Below are 11,268 nucleotides of genomic sequence, written 5' to 3' on the forward strand. Positions count from 1 at the left end.
AAATTAAAGTAAGTCTCTGAAAATGTCTGTCATTATCTATATATTACTAATTGATGTAGCATTGTGGGTAGAGCCATTCCTAGACATGGACTCTAGGGGGTCCTAGACCTAGATTATATGTTACAGGAAAAGCCAGGAGAACACTATCACACATGTATTCATTGCTCTCTTCTTACCGCAGACTCCAAACTCCTATTATCTTTACTTCCCTGCCATAACCTTGAACTATACACTGAAACAAACCTGTTCTCCATTAAGTTTCTTTAGTAAAAGTATTTTATCACAGCAACAAAAAGAAAGTAAGATAGACAAAACCTCACATTGTGCTTCATTCAAGTTGTCCTGGAATTCACTATACAGGCGGGCTGACCTCAAACTCACAATAGTCCTCTTGTCTCAGCCTTTTAACATATAATTTGCTTAATTGTGATTTGCATTTAAAATTTTATATATTTTGCCAGTCTCATAGTTACAGTACACATTATTAGTATTTAACACAACTTTTCAGTGACATCATCTAGACAGTGCCTCTTGTGTTGCTGGAACTGTCCTGAGTTTGGCAGCATTAATGACATTGGAGTCTCTTTTGATCAGCCCACAGCAACATGGCGATGCCACGTTTCAAGGTACCTGAGAGGTTAACTTTGATAACAGACTTCTCACAAAAGGCTTCATTTGACTCCTTCATTGCTGAGTAAACGAAAGATACTGGAAAGCAACTCCTGGAGAGGACCAATGTTTTGAGTCCAGAGGACAAGGTCCTTCTGTGGAAACACCTGACAGGCATGCTTCCATGGCAATGGGAACATTTTTGACAACATTTCTGGTGGCCCAGGAGAGGAACTTTAGGCCTATCATGAGCATTTCAAGGAGAGTTGCTATGTAGAGGCTGCCAATTTTTATTTGGATGTTCAACAGCAAGGTCTCCATCTGAGATGCGGCCTAGTGGTGTCTCCCCTTGGAATGCTTTTTGCTCTTCCTTGATGCCTGCACTGTGGTTATAAAACTTCCAGGTGCTGGTAATCAGAGGCAATAAAAGAATGCTGAGGGAAAAAAAATAGAAGCCCAGAGGTAACTCCAGAAACCTTGGCCCTTGGGAAACAGAGACTATGATAGTGTCTGAAGTACACAGCACTTACTGTTATTCTTTTGGTCTCTGGTTCCTTTAAGGGGCAAGCCACGCCCACTCCCAGTCACTTCTGACCTCTCCGTCACCATCTTAACCCTTCTTCTGTCCCACATGTGTCTCCTCTGTCTCTATGTCTCTATGTCTCTCTGTCTCTCTGCCTCTTTTTTAAGTAATAAATGTTTAGCTTTATGTTTAGCCTTATGTCTATTTACTCCACCGTCTGCTCACCCACCCACCTGCTCTCCGGGCTGCATGGCAGGACCAGCCTGTTGGGGACTCCACCCGCCCGCTGCCACTTGCTGCGGGGAATCTGCACCGCTCTAGCCATCTCTGCCTGGACTAGCGGCTGTGGTCATCCCAGAATTATTTTTTAAAGAACAAAATTGGTGCCAAGGACTCGAGAGATTCTCCTGCCCCGGAGCCAGGATCCTGACTCCGTCCGGGACTCTGAGCTCCAATTTCCGGGACTGAATCAGGACCGAGGACCTTCTCAACAAGGACCCACATGTTCCCTCTGCCTGGCCATGACTCCTACAAACAACACCGGCTTCTAATCGTGAGTTTCCCCATTCTGGCCAGCTTAACCGAGTCTTTTAACCCAGGAATTGACCGGTACTCCCGGTGTTTCTAGGGCCGGGGGGACTTCTCCGTCCCTTTGCTGGCATTCAATTTCGGCTTGCATCCTCTGTTAAGACCACGCCTGGGATGGCTGGGCTATGGCCAGCTTCCAGCATTCCCGCACCTGGGGGCCTAGGGTCCCCAGTTCTTACTCTTTCTCTTTTTTTCCATTCCTCTTCTTCCTTCTTATCGTTATCACAGTCGGCTGATACGGTTCAGCCCTTGGCCTCTGCTTTCTGAGCAATTTTCCCAGAATCAGCTGGCCCATAGCATCCCTCATGTGGACTTCGGATGCCTGGCCACATGTCTGGATGTTTGATCCATCTACATTTCACCTAAATGGGGAGCTGTTCCTGCTGTAGGTTTGAGGTGTCATGGTTTTTTGTGGGTTTTTTCACGGTCTTGACCATGGGAAGCAAGTCGTCCCCAGCCTAAATATGTCTTACTTAAAATCCTCCATACTTAGCTGTCTTTCTTAAAAAAATGGCCTCAATATAACTTAGGGGAAAATTGTCTGCTTGCGTGGGGTTTCACGATTCAGACTCTGGATAGCAACCGCCCATGGCAGGCAGCCCCGGCTTTTAAAATTCCCACTGGCTTTTCCATTCCAGCCAGGGCATGGTGCAGTATTTTTGGTTCCAGCCTTTTGCTCCCCTCTGTGACTTGTGGTACGGCATGGCAGCTCAAAAACAGGGCAGATAACACCTTCAGGTCCCTCTCATTAAGCTTAAAATCCTTACAGCTCAAAAATTGTAACGTTTTCCACACAACACGTGGTAGCTGCCATGTTCACTGGGGTCAGGTGACTTTATAGCTATCTTGACTGAGAGCCAGGTCACATGACCAAGCTCTCCCATTCTTATGTATACCCTGCCTTTCCCCTCTCCCCGGTGTTCACTGAAATCCTCTCATTAACTCTGTTACAGGTATTTTGCACGGTGACATGCTTTTGATAAGGCCCATCAAGAGCATGCACGTTGCCCAATTCCTATTCATTCTTTCTATACATAATAATTATTCATTATATCTCATTTCAGACTACAAAATCCTAAGTCTCATATTTTATACTGGTATGTACTTTTAACTCTCTTACAAAAATGTCTTCTCTACCATTGTCAGTTCTGCCACTAATCTTAATGTTACAAACAGTTTTCTTTCTTTCTGTCTGTCTTTTTACAAGTGTGGATCTTATCTATTAAAAGCCAGTACAGTCAAGCTCAGACCCAACCTTCCAGACAGATTCTATACTGTATACCTAATATAAATAGCCCTCAACTGCTCAGAGATCTGGGGAATGTGATATTTAAGTATTTAATTATTAAAAAAAAACTTTTCATAACAAAATGAGACAGGTTGGCTCCTAGCAGCAACACTCTGTTTCCTCCAAGAAGACAGAAGACAAAAAGACACAGAACAACATCCATCTGCAGTTTGCTTTGACTGCCAAATGCTGACCATTGGGCAAAACTGCCTTTCACCTAAACTAAAGACCTTCAGACGTGGACAGAATCACTAGAACCGACAGCCTAGCTGCCCAGGTAAGGTAGGACTGTCTTCCTACAGATTTCTTAGCCCACAGGGTCTTCTGGAGCCTGAAAGGCTCTGTGCTAAACAGCAAAGGTCAACTGCAACCTTCAGCGACCATGGAGGACACAAAAGAGTAGCTCTGGGTGCCAACCAAGTAAGTTCTCTGTCATTTTTTAATCAGTAACTCAAGTAAAATCTTATCCTTCTCAAAGATCTCTGAGAGTTTGATAGCTGAGAGGTTTTACCAGGTTGCCCCACCAAATAAAAAATACTTTTCATTGTCCAAAAATATGTCACAGTCATTATACAATGCATATGTCTAAAACTTCTGTTTTTACAAACCCAAGGAGTTCTTGTGAGTTCCAGGGAGCCAAATTAAAGAACCCACCTTAAACAGGTCAGATACATATCCCTCAATATGTATCCCTGGTCCTAAATTTTTTTTTCTTAATTCAACATTGTCCTCTGTTCTGCTAATACCCTAACCAGGTACAAGGGACACCAGACATTTCAATGCCACAGACACCTGTCAGGAGCAGAGACCAACTATGCCAGGATGTGGCCAGCACCCAGCCGTCTCTCTGATTCCCCCCCTCCCCAAAGACGATGCACACAAATCAGCCAGAAGCAATCTTGAGAATTCGCCACCCCAATTCCTTCAAACTGTAATGTCTAATCTCCTTCTTTTTATTATAAAAAGGATTCAGGAATGTAGGGCCCTGTCTTCCCTGTTCCTTGATGCCTAAGCACAGGATGCAAGAAATGTTTACACTAACCAGCTTAGCTTCCCCTGCTCATTCTGGCAGCTGGAGGGAATTAGTTCAAAGCCTTGTTTCTGTCATTGCTATGATAATTTCACCTGCTAAGAAGGTCCTCACAGGTGCCCTAAATCTCCTCCCATCTGTTTGTCAGGGTTCCCAGCTCGATACCCCCTGCATGGAGGCTCCGGCTGCTGACGCCATGCGGCCAACACCCCTCTTCACACTCCCAGGTGGGAGGGGGCTCTCATCCTCTTGCCTCCAAGTATATAAGCCTGACGTGTGCTGAATAAAGATTGACATTTACCCTTTGGGCAAATGATCCAGACTCTGTGTGTGTGTCTGTTCAACTCCTAGGATATTGATCCAGACACGTGGTCCAGTACAGGAAGCGCGCCCTATATCGGGTGTGGGGATTCACAGAAAATCACGGGACAAGTGGAGGCACTGCTGGAATTGAAGGAAAACAGCTACGTTCTGCCGTCTGTGGACTCACCCACGAGCATCTTTGGGAGGTAAAAAGCCCGTGGGAGTCACCCCATGAAAAAGCTGACCAGTTTCATAGTGTGCAAGTGTGCAAGTGTGCAAAGGGGATGAATCAGATTGATTTTTAGAAGACTGGGTGCCAAAACGTCTGTTCCAGAGCTAAAAGGCCAGTGGGCAGATCAGCTGCTGGATTTCGTGAAGAGGCTAGGCACCAGGATCAAGGTGACACAGCACAGGAGATCCTATGGACAATTTCAGGGCCCAGCATAAGCTGGCGCAATAGTAATAGCCGATGGCCATGTAACTGCAGGCCTCGGGCTGAGAGGAGATTCCAAAGTATGTCTGTTAGTTCTATTAAGAGTTTTTGAGTAACAAAAGGCAGCATCTGGGCGGACTGTTGGACAAGCGAACGCAGAGGGGAGGGAGCGGAACGGCGCCTGCCTGTAGCATGGCGGGCAAGGCCGAGCTTCCTGCTTTGGCTCCCAGGCCCTGGCTGCGAGCAGAGGGCCACAGGGACCACCCGCCTGTGGGCGTGCGCCACAACCAAGGTGTGCAGAGCCCCTGGGTGTGGGCCAGGAGTTTTCCCCATAGCTAGGGAGCCACGCTGGACGGCCAAGAAAAGCAGCGGCGGTGGCGCGGCCAAGGCATACCACCCAGTACACATAGAGAGAGAGAGAGAGAAATGTGGGCAGACAGCTGCGGCTCCCAGAGCTGGGGGGAGGGCAAGGCCGGCCTTGAGCCCCGAGCCTGTGGATGGGGCTGGGTATTGCCCACGGCTAATGAGCTGCATGCTAGGCGGGATGCGATCTGCCTGGCGAACCCCAGGACATGGAGGGCCAGGCCTTGGCGGTGCAGATGGCCAAGGCATGGAGCACCACGGCACCCAAAGGTGCCTGCCACGAGTTGGCAGAATTGCACTGAGGCAAAGCCTCAGCTGGAGGACAGCCTGAGCGGGTGCCTGGGTCCATTAACTATTAAGAGTTTTTGAGTTGGGGGGGGTTGAGGGTAGCGGGGGTGGGGGGGGGTGGGGGGTTGGGGGGTGGGTTGAGGGTAGCGTGGGGGGGGCGGGCTGGGTGGACCCCGCGGGAGTTGCCACCTCGGTGGCGTCTGAGGGAAGCCATGTCTCCATAGTAACATGGGCGGCCTGAGGGCCAGATGATGTCAGAGGCTGTGTGTAGCGCTGTGTGAAGCTTGGAGTGGCACCGTGATGCCAACAGAGCAAAGGCTGCGTGTTGCCCGAGGCTAAAGCTGGGCCAGACACACAAGCGACTACGGCGAACAACAAGGTCCATAAGACCAAGATGCACCATAGCTGAGGAGCCACATGGAGCTGGGCAAAAATGCCGACAGCGAAGTTGCCCATATCCTAGGCAACAGAGGCGGACCAATAGCCTGGGGCAGCGGGCAGGGCGAACAATGTTGTGGCTGCTAGTCCTAGAGATTTTCTAGCTGAATAGAGAGCTGGAGAGATGGCTTAATGATTAAGAATGCTGCCTGCTCTTTCAGAGGTCATGAGTTCAATCCCCAGCAACCACATGGCAGCTCACAACTATCTGTTTTTAAATCTAATGTTTCTCCTTTTTTAAGAAAGGTTGTTTACACATTTTTAGAGGGCTCCAGGCTAGGAGCAGGAGAACAGTTTTCTCAAAATTATATTTTTGGAGTAATAAGCTCAACTGTGCCAGATTTAAAATGGTTTATTTAAAACTTAAATCTCAGCACTTTAAAGTTAGAGATTATGATAGATTCAAAGGTTCCTTAATTTTACAGGATTTTAAGTTTGTATTTTCAATCTAAATTTTCGTTATAAATTTAATGGACATTTACATTAAATTCATAGATTATTTTCAATAATGTGGTCAATTTGGCTATATTGGTACTGTCTTCACAAAAGAATAAAGATCTCTCCATTATCTAATGACTTAAATTTCTTATAATGTTTAAAGGTCTGTTATACAGGTTTTTCAATTTATGTAATTAGAGTTACCCTAGGATATTTTATAACATTTATGGCTATCTCATTTATCAGGCATGTTAAAGAAATACATTTGGGTTGTTTTCAGATTCTATATTGATAAAGTAATTCTGCCATATACATGGTTAAACACATGTCCTTGTGACATGGTCAAACATCTTTTGTATTTAGGCCCAAAAGAGACATAACTAAGTCTTGGGATGGTTTGTTGCCTAATTTTCTAAGATTTCAACATACTAGGATCCAAAGTGACTATGCCAGTTTACATTTCCATCTATGGTGAAGGAGTTTCTCTTAAGTATAAGTTATGAGCAATATTTGATCTTGGTCATGTCATAAAATAAGATGGAGTCTCAAGAGTTTTTTAAATGTCTTTCAGTCATTTTTAAGTTTGTCTATTAAGAGTTTCCGGTTTAGGTTTATTGCATATATTTTTATTTAATTAATTGTTCTTTGGAGGACCAATTTCTGGAGTCCTTATGTTTTTTATATGGATTGATGACTGATAAAGATTTTCCAAGTCTATAGCCAGGTGTGTCTTGTTGACTGTCCTGTGCTATACGGAAGCTTCTCAGTTCTAAAGATCCTATTAATTATTTCTCTAATTTTGGCGGGAGGTAATATGCTCCCATAAAAATAACAATTTTAATAATTCTATCCAGTTATGTAAATGCTCATGTACTGGATCAGATAATTATTTTCTGCCCCTGGAAAAGTTCCAGGTGGAGCTGATTCAGAAGATGTTTTGAGGTTGGCTATTCAGCCCTATATGAGGCCTGCTGCAGTGGCACAGGCCAATAGGATTTACTCTTTGGAGCAGAGACCTATAGGTCTCTATGAGTTCAAGACCAGCCTACATCCAGTACTGGCTGTACTAAATTTTAACCTAAAGTTTTTAATTACTCTTAAATATTAACCTGGGAGAAGAGTTTGTTTATGTCTCTCCTAAAGATCCAGTCCATTTGGGTGCTGCTGCATACTGTACATCTGTCCAGAAGCCTGAGGACAAAGCCTCTGCTGTGGAGCTGTCTAACCTGATTGCTGTGGAGCTGGCAGTTTCCTGAAAAGCTATCCAGTGCCTGGATCCACCTCCCTACCCTTGATCTATCAGTCATTGCTGTATTGTTGTTGCTGTACAATTGATGTACTACTGAATTTCCCCTTGATCTGTCAGTTATTGCTTGCTATCAGTTTTTCTTATCCTGTCAACTGATTCTGGGCACTATGAGTAACTTCTCAACGCAGGCTGAAATGCCATGGCCATTCAATTTAAGCCAAATTCACAATTGGATACTGTAGTTAATCTTTACAAACTGGGTATGGGTTTTTGACCTCTGCTGATCACAGGAAAGATTTTTGCTGCTTTTTCTTGGACCCCGGAATACAAAATTTGCTAATTGGCTGTCATTTAGTCTGGCTAGTTATTCCAGGGGCTCCATTCACCGGTGCTGTAGCCCTACTCAAGGGGCTCTATTCTGGGCAGATTTTTTCAGAAATTGTGCGGGCGCAATTTCCTTTGAAAATGCTTATATATGCTGGAGCGTGACCTTCATGATCTCATGAAGCCAGAGTCAGGACTACTCAGGTCAAGTCCTTTTGGCATTCGCCTCAAAATATCTTTCAGCCTAAATCTGGCTGAACTCAATGTTTGACTAGTGAGCCTATGACTGGTAAGGTCTCTGGCAGACTTTCTCCAACCTAAGACAGGGTTGTGTTAGACCTGAGCACACTCTCCGGAGACGGGTAAGGATTCATGTCTGATGCCGTGCCACCTAAGACAGGATCTAGTCTTCATATTTTATATAAAAGGGGGACATGTAGGGCCCTGTCTTCCCTGTTCCTTGAGGCCTAAGCACAGGATTCAAGAATTGTTTACACTAACCAGCTTAGCTTCCCCTGCTCATTCTGGCAGCTGGAGGGAATTAGTTCAAAGTCTTGTTTCTGTCATTGCTATGATAATTTCACCTGCTAAGAAGGTCCTCACAGGTGTCCTAAATCTCCTCCCATCTGTCTGTCAGGGTTCCCAGCTCGATACCCCCTGCATGGAGGCTCCGGCCGCTGGCACCAAGCGGGCGGTCAACACCCCTCTTCACACTCCCAGGTGGGAGGGGGCTCTCATCCTCTTGCCTCCAAGTATATAAGCCTGACGTGTGCTGAATAAAGATTGACATTTACCCTTTGGGCAAATGATCCAGACTCTGTGTGTGTGTCTGTTCAACTCCTAGGATATTGATCCAGACACGTGGTCCGGTACAGGAAGCATGTCCTGTATCGGGTGTGGGGATTTGCAGAAAAGCACAGGACACAGGAATGTTATTCTTTTGGTCTCGTCCCTTTAAGGGGCAAGTCACGCCCACTCCCAGCCACTTCTGACCTCTCCCGTCGCCATCTTAACCCTCCTTCTGTCCCCTTTTTGGCATATACACATATGTCTCCTCTGTCTCTATGTCTCTCTGTCTCTCTGTCTCTCTGCCTCTTCTTTAAGCAATAAATGTCTAGCTTTAAGTTTAGCCTTAAGTCTATTTACTGCACTGTCTGCTCACCCGCCTGCTGCCACTCGCCGCGGGGAACCTGCACCGCTCTAGCCCTCTCTGCCTGGACTAGCAGCTGCGGTTACCCCAGAATTATTTTTTAAAGAACAAAACTTACTACAGGTGAACATGCTTGAAAGGAACAGGAAACAGAGGAAGAAGATAGGTGACCACACAGGCTCAATACAGACCAATCAGTTAAGTCCAATAAGAATCTCAGAACATCATGTTGCCCATTTGGGCTGCTCTTTGTTAGGCCCTGTCTGTTTTTATGATTTCTATTGCTTTGAAGGGACACCATGGCCATGACAACTCTTATAAAGATAAATATTTAATTGGGGTGGCTCACCTACAGTTCAGAGCTTCAGTGTATTGTCATCACAGCAGGACATGGTGGACTGCAGACAGACATCGTGCTGGACAGGGAGCTGAGAGTCCTATCTTTTGCAGGCAACAAGAAGTGATGTGTGACACTGGGTTTAGCTTGAGCATAACCTCAAAGCTCATCCCTAAAGAGACATACTTCCTCCTACAAGGTCACACCTCGTAATAGTGCCTCTCCCTTTGGGGGCCATTTTCTTTAAAATCACCCCAGGCCCAAATAGTGGAGCTTTTATATCTCTTCCTCATGTGATTCATTGGATAGTGGGTGCTCCAGAAAGGCCCGACCTCCAACAATGCATCTAGCTGCTCTCTCCAGGTTAGGCTGCCTCTAAGGAGTCGAACGACCTGATGACTATGCTCCCTGTGGATATGAAGCAGATCCTTCCTTAAGAGATCCAGGGAACAAATTCTTGTCTCTGGCAGGGAGTCAGATCACCCTTTTCCTGTGGGGCAGGATGTGGTTTTCCAGACAGGAAAGAAAAAGGATTTGTTTTGAGAGATAAGAGCTAAAGGCAATCAAGTCTGTTGCAGTACTCACACTTGAAATTCCAGCATTTGAAAGGGAGAGGGAGGAGGGTGAAGAATTTAATGTCGGTGTCAGCTACATAGTTAGTTTGAGACTGTCCTCGGTTCCAAGAGGCCCTGTTTCAACAACAAAACAAAACAGACTGAAACAGAGACATGAGCCTATGGTCCCAACACTTAGAAGGCTGAGGCACAAGAATCTCTTGAGCCCACAGCAAGACACTGAAACCATCTGAAAAACCAAAAGATTGGCTGAACAGTAAGTAAGCACTTAGTTGTTAGAACTGCACTGCTCGGCAAGAACAGCTATCTCAGGGCTTCTATTGCTGTGAAGAGACCCATAACCACAGCAGCTCTTATAAAAGAAAACATTTCATTGGAGCTGGCTTACAGTTTCAGAGGTTTAGTCCATTGTTATCATGGTGGCAAGCAGGCAGACATGGTGTTGGAGAGGTAACTGGGAGTTCTAAATCTGAATGTGTAGACAGGCGTAAGAGACTGAGATGCATTAGGCCTAGCTTGAGCTTCTGAGACCTCAAAGTTAATCCCAGTAACACTTCATCCAAGAAAATACTCTAGCAAGGCCACATCTCCTAATAGTGCTTCTTCCTATCAACATGTGGGAACAACTTTTCAATCAAAGCACTGCAATAGCACAGACTATAGTTAGTAGTTGTTCATCTATGTCATACAATTCAGCTAAGAACTGTGATAAAAAGAAAATGACAAGCTATTCCTCTGTTCATTTATTATCACTATATTAGTGAGTCTGTGGTTACCTGTAGTGCTAGATCAGAATGACCTGTGTGACTATAGTTCCAGGCCTGTGTTTCACCAGCTTAAAGAATTTTGTTATTTCATTTTAAGTGAGACAGAGGTGTGTGTGTGTGTATGTGTGTCGGGTTCAAATCCTATCTTGTTAGAAATAAGAAAAGGAAGGAAGGAAGGAAGGAAGGAAGGAAGGAAGGAAGGGAGAGTAGAGAGAGGAAAGAAGGAAGGAAAAGAAAGGAAAGGAGGGGAAAAGGAAAGGAAAGAATCTAACTTAATTTCTGGGTTTTTTTTTTGGTCACAGGCCCTTATGAATAGTGGGTAGATGTGTCTGTCAGAAAAAATGTAAAATATCGGTAAAGTCTCAGTGGCTTAATGTAGCAAAGATTGTTTCTCACATTGTATAACAGCACAAGTGGTGGCAGACTGTGCTCTATAGCCACTCGAGTCACAGAAGCCCCTCCATCCTGAGTGAATTTCTTTCAGAACACATTACTTCCTCCCAGTTACATATACAACTATTATCCAAAATCCAATTACATGGCTGCAACCTCCAGCGAGGTAATC

At 45.2% G+C, this 11,268-nt stretch overlaps 1 long non-coding RNA gene across 1 annotated transcript; it reads left to right on the forward strand.

Moving 5' to 3' along the window:
• Positions 1–1,193: 1,193 nt before the first annotated feature.
• On the forward strand, positions 1,194–8,656 carry LOC146889088 (uncharacterized). Its single transcript, XR_015000186.2, has 3 exons — positions 1,194–1,685; positions 4,390–4,547; positions 7,445–8,656. It is a non-coding gene; the product is annotated as an uncharacterized LOC146889088 (long non-coding RNA).
• The last annotated feature ends 2,612 nt before the right edge of the window (positions 8,657–11,268 follow it).

The sequence above is a fragment of the Myodes glareolus genome, chromosome X (assembly GCF_982192425.1).
Source record: "Myodes glareolus chromosome X, mMyoGla1.1, whole genome shotgun sequence".
Classification (NCBI taxonomy): domain Eukaryota; kingdom Metazoa; phylum Chordata; class Mammalia; order Rodentia; family Cricetidae; genus Myodes; species Myodes glareolus.